Source organism: Diplotaxodon limnothrissa, linkage group LG10, assembly GCF_057381915.1.
Source record: "Diplotaxodon limnothrissa isolate DT_005_m linkage group LG10, D_limnothrissa_male_GT1.1, whole genome shotgun sequence".
Taxonomy (NCBI): domain Eukaryota; kingdom Metazoa; phylum Chordata; class Actinopteri; order Cichliformes; family Cichlidae; genus Diplotaxodon; species Diplotaxodon limnothrissa.
Window position 1 is genome coordinate 25,698,641 of NC_140605.1, and position 6,081 is coordinate 25,704,721.

Below are 6,081 nucleotides of genomic sequence, written 5' to 3' on the forward strand. Positions count from 1 at the left end.
GTTTAGGGGTTTTTTCGCTGTAAAAAGAAGTTTTCTTTCCACGCACAACGGACGCTAATGTTTTTGTCACTTTTTATGGAATTAAACTCAAAGTAAGGTCAGTACTTCCACGCTTTAAACGCTGCATGCTCATACTCTCTCCCGCACTCCTTATATTATCCATTGTTGTCCTCTCCCTTTAGAATGAAAATAGAGAAACTGATCTCAAAATGAAGACCTGCCTTTACAAACTGACAAAGTGTGAGTGGAAAGCAAATCTGATTAAACACCATCGTTAATCTTTTTATACAATTGATGTTATTTCTACATTATCACTATTATTTTGCATTCATAAAGAAATCCTACAGGTGAAAGGGATTTTAAATGTTTTACAGTGTTGTTTATTTCTCTCACCTTTCTCTTCTCCTGCCTCCCTGCCTCCCTCTTATTTATATTTACCAAGGGACTCTGAAGCTCCATTACTACAGGTCAAGGCTCTATGCTGGGAAATAAAGATTAACTCTTGGCAATTAGAGAAGTGAAATTCCCTGGCAATGTTTATTATCCTGCCCTCAGTCTTGTTCTGGGGTTCAGCTGCTTAAATATGCATGTACATTCAATATTTAACATAGGAACATCAAAGTGGGCCATAGCCTCAGTACTGGGAAAAAAGGGAGAAAACGAGGCAACTTTATCGAGCTGTAGGAGTCTGTGTTCCACGTGGGAGCGCCAAAAAATGGCAATTTCCTGTATCTTTACTGTAACTGCTTCAGTTTGTCTCAGAGCATCATATTAGGCAAAAAATAAAAAATGCATGCTAAGAATAATTATCTATGATAACTCAATCTGCTAAACATTTAAACAGTATTTTAAAGACGTGTCCCAAAAATGAGTCTCACTGATTTTGAGTCCTTTAACCTGACTACTTTTAGACTGATGTTTATTTAACACAGGTTCTTGCTGACTTGTAAATTATGTGTCACAATCTCTTTAAGCACTTTGTCACTACCAGTGTTTTGCAAAAAATAAATGATCTTTCTCTTAAATTGAATCTAGAAAATATGTCAGTAATAGTTTGTATAAAATATTATTTTTGTATCAACAAGCTGATTCCCAAACAAGTATTATCAAAAAAATAAAAATGTTAGAAATCTGAACCACTGGAGGACAAAAGAAAATAGAAACAGTATCTGAAAGTCATGTTTTAAGAAATAGGGGGAAAAGACCTGAGAGATGCATATGGCCCTTCATCCATCTACTGTTCACTGAAGCCTCATCAGAAATGATCTCAGTAGAAGGCTGGGTGTACTCAGGCACAGCTGGGGGCCGGCGGAGCTCATGGGCGCGTCACTGCAACTCCCCCTGGCTTCTGCTCCACGGCTGCTGAGTGAACCCTCATCTGGGACTCTCCTCAGCTCTTACTGGAACAGTGGCGCGGCTGCCCCTCTGTTGGTCTTCCATGGTCTCTTGTGTTCTGGGGGCCTCTGGATGTCTGGAGTTTTGATCTCCTCCATACCCGCTTCACACCCTGGAGGACGGGGCTGTGGCCCCCCCACACTCCCTAGCAGATCGTTACATGGAGAAACCTTTGGAATACAAGCGCGCTGATCCACACAGGTATGCACACGGGTGTTCACTGCTTGTAGACCCAAATTACACCTTTCTTGGCTGCTACTTCGAAGCACATCTGTCCTGCGTGCTGCACAACAACATTGAATATTTAGTATTTACTGCTGTTTACACTTAGCTAGATTAATGCGATGGTGTTGTGTTTAGTATGTTGCTTTGTTTTGGTTTTTTTTGCTTGTTTTCTATTCTTCTCTCAACAGGTGATCCAGGAGATTTTTATTTTTTTTTCTCCCCCCCCTTTCTCACTGTCCCTCTCCCCTTCTGTTTTTCCTTTCCTTCCTCTTTCTTTCTCCCTTTCCTATCCCTCACTCATGTCTGTCCCGTCTGTAACATCTGAAAATAAAATATAATAAATAATAAAAACAAAGATCGACCAAATGGACCAATACGGCAATGCCACGATGATCCATTTGGCAAAGTATATCCATTGGGTATCCTTGTTGGTCTTCAGACAACAATTCTGATGGCTAAAGAACCAAATGGGACAGGCAGAAAAAAAAAAAAAAAAAAAAAAAAAAAAAAAGAAGGCTGGGTGTCAAGAAGCCATTCTTAAGGAAAGGAAACAGCCAAATTACACAAGAACTAACAGAATATTCGTGGCAACACATCTTATGGAGAAGTTGGTATGCCATAGAATACCATCTGAAAAGCATCTGATTGCTAATGGCTTCATTTTCAAGATGACAATGATCCAAAACCCACTGTCAAAGCAGCGGAAACATACCTGGATAGAAAAGGCAACACAAATAGAACACCAGCATTCATAGATTGGCCTCCTCAAATCCTGAATCTTAACATTACTAAAGCAGTGTGGAATCACTTTGATAAAAGATATATATAAATCTTATAGTTTGTATCTGTCCTGTGTGAAACTTGTATGAAAAGCATACAAGAGTGAAAACAGATATAAGATCCCTTGAAAAATTATATAAATGAAACTTGTATGCTTTGGATACTTACTAAAACAATATACGAAAGTAATGAGAAAGTGGCCACTTTCATTAGTAAATCATATAAGCCTTATATGATTCACTATATGAAGCAAGCTAAAGCAAGTCTTTTATAAGTTTTTTCTATTTCTTTTCCATATTGGCAGAGAAAAAGGCAGCCGACATCCAAAGAAGAGCTTTTAATGTCCTTCAAGGAGCCTGGAGAACTATTCCTGAAGACTATTTAAAGAAGAAGAAAGTTTGCCTTAGAGAGTTCAGGCTGTGTTCAAGAATAAAGGTCGACTTTGTTGAAGCTAAAAAATTAGAATTGTACAAACTCTGCTTTTGCTTAATATACTGTATTTCAATGTAAATTACACATTTCAGTACAATGCATCTATTTCCCTTTTTCCAAGCAAAATATTTTACAAACATGAGGTGTGACTCAAGACTTTTGTAGTGTACTCCCATTTAAGAATACCCTTTGTAACTCAAATTTCTCAAAATTTAGTTATTTGACTGAAAAAGTTGACTTAGCGTTGCCTGGCAATTTTTTCTTTTTGAACTATTTTTAACAATGGAAACAAGCTTCGATAAGAAATTGTTGCAACTCTTGTGTGGCATTGTGGGGCGTTGTATGCGTGTCCTGCTGCTCTCTGTGACTCAGGTACCTGCTGGTTTTTCTGTTGGGCCAGTGTGCAGCTGACTCCACTCAGCAATCAGTGCTGGGTATAAAAGCTGGTAGAGGCGCTGTGCAGCCCATGTTCTCCTGCAAGTGAAGGGGTGTTTGTTGAGGTCTATGTTTTATTGTTGTTATTTTCCACAGACACCGTGGTACAGCTTTTTCTTTATGTTAACCCTTTTTAATAAAATAAATTATTTGGCAATTTGCCTTCCTGGCTTTATTTTTACTCTCCTCATCTCAAAGGTGCTTTCATGGAGTATACCAATGCGTTCAGTCCAAGGACACTTTTTGGATACAGCCACAGATTTAAATAATCATGTCTTTAAGTCTGTAAAGTTTTGGGCAAGAAAGATAATTATAGTTTTTGGTTCCCTAAAAGAGGATCAAGAATTACTGATGTAAAGTTATCATTATCAAAGAAAACAAAGCCACAGCACTTTGATTAAATAACTTCATGTATCAAACACATATTATCGCCACATGACGCTTGGTAGTTGCTATGGAAAAACCGATGGGTTTATTATTTAAAACACTTTGAGGATTTTCTGTTTCACATGCAGCGGAACTGTAATTTGTGGATCACTCAGAGTAAGACGACAGTGTTAGTGTCACGATGCAATTAATTTGACTCCTCTGGAAACAATTAAATCTGATCTTTAGTTTGATGAATGTGCGATGCTTTGACAAGGACACAGTTTTCAAACACACAAAAGCAATTTTTGTACTTCTGCCTTCATCTTTTTTCTTTTTCTTTTCCTTTTTTTTTTTTTTTTAAAGCGTGTGCGCGTGTGTGTTTGTGTGTAAAGCTTTAATAGATTTCTGTTACTTTGGCTAATTATGCTCCTTTTTATCTGTAGAAACAATTGGGATCTACTTCTGTTTTCCTGTACCTGAAAAATATTCCAACCCTTCATAAGAATGTAATGTCTAAATGCGTTTGCTGTCTTTTTCGTATAATTTTACTTTCAAACAAAAACTGTAACTAATTAAATTAACGGTGATTCAGTTCAGTTTAGGTGTGTCAGTAAGCCAGAATGCCGTAACTAACATTATTAACAGCATTTGTGTTTCTCAAGTCAAAATATCCTCGATTGAGTCTCTAGCAGCAAATTATTTTTATTTATATAATTTTTATGCAAAGCTTTTTTGATCTACATTGCTATTAAAAAAATCCTATAAATATCCAGAACTTAGGGTGACATTCATTTAAAACCTTCATACCACAGCTGCATGTTGTGGAGCATTTTAATGTGGCGCTTCAAAAATGATAGACTTGCTTCTGCCCAACTCCAAGCCTGTGTAAAATCTTTACACTCCACTCGCCTTTTCTGCCTGGATTTGGTTTCACAATGGTGGATTGAGTTCCGTCAGGACACCAGAAGTCACTACCTTCTGTCATAGATATAAAAGCTACTTTTTTAATTAGCCCTTTTAACACATTACAAAACCCCCAAAAAACCCAGTTTTATCTAAAATTGATACACTTTTTTTATATACCTTCTTTTGAATGCTCTTGTAAGCCACTTTAGATAAAAGCAGCTTCCAAATTAATGCATCCTGATTTTGATTTAGTGTGTATCTATAAATAATTTAATAAGTATCCCTAAACCAATTAGCATTTTACCATGTTAGGAGGCACAACCTGTCAAGAGCCACCATTTTCATTTTCTAAAGTGTGTGCGAGTGCATACATGCGTGCTTGCGTCTGTCGGTGTGTATATAAGGTGAGGTGGTAGAGCCGACCTCTGCCACTCAGCTCCAGGAGCACAACCTGAAATCAATTTTCTCGATTACTGCTCTGCAGATTTTCTGCTCCAGGTTATTCCAGCCATATGATGAAAGGCCTTTTGGATAGGGGAAACCAAACAACCTGTTATCAGCTGCAAGTATCAGAAGTCACATTAGTGTTAGAGCTGCATTAATGCCTCTGGTATGAGTATATTTTTAAAGAGTGATAACAGATAGGGATGACTGCTCAGGCCACTTTGACATCTATCAGGGAGTTATGTCATTTTGATGTATAAATGACATTTTCTCTAGTAACTCACAAACCTGCCGGACATATGAAATGTATTCCCCTGTCATATTGTATACTGTTCTAATGTACTATTCTTCTTCTGTTTAATGTACAGATTTTAATCTTGGATACCAGTTGTGAAGTAGTCGCAACCTCTAATTTATTGATTCATGCTTCTTTCTTTTTTTTTCTTTTTTTTTTTTTAGTCCTTAAGCACAGTTTTTTTTTTTTTTTTTTTATCCTTCTGGTATCACATGTCCAGATTTCTGTGTGTGTACATAATATGAATAATTTTAGCTTTCGAAAGTCAATATTTGGTGGTTGGAGGGATTTCGTGGTTCGCTAGAGACCCAAGTTCAAGTCACATTCATCACACATGGTATACTGGTATACAAGCTCAAACAGTACATTCAACAGAAGATCCAGGTGGATCCAGCAACTATGGTACGCCACTTGTACCATAGTTGCAATATCAGAACTGTTTGGCTCAGTTTAGGCAGTAAAAATAACTCACTTAAGAATATTCGTTAAAAACGACTGTTAGATTTAGAAAAAAAAATCATGGTGTTGGTTAAAATTCGACAGCTCCATCTTTTAAAATGCTTCTCTCTTGGTTGCCATGGCGATTCTCTGCTTAGTGTTGAGTGGGAAACTTGGCAGGTTTGGGGGAACCTACTTTCCACAGCAGCAATGCCGTCGGCAGGTAAAAGACTTAACCTACCTAGAAATAAGGCACATGTAAATTTCTGCAGTGATCTCCAGCGTGTTTGTTTTCTTTGTGTACGGCCTGTGATCAGCTAATCTGTGCTGCTGCTTTGAGGTTTACATTCTGCAATGATTAT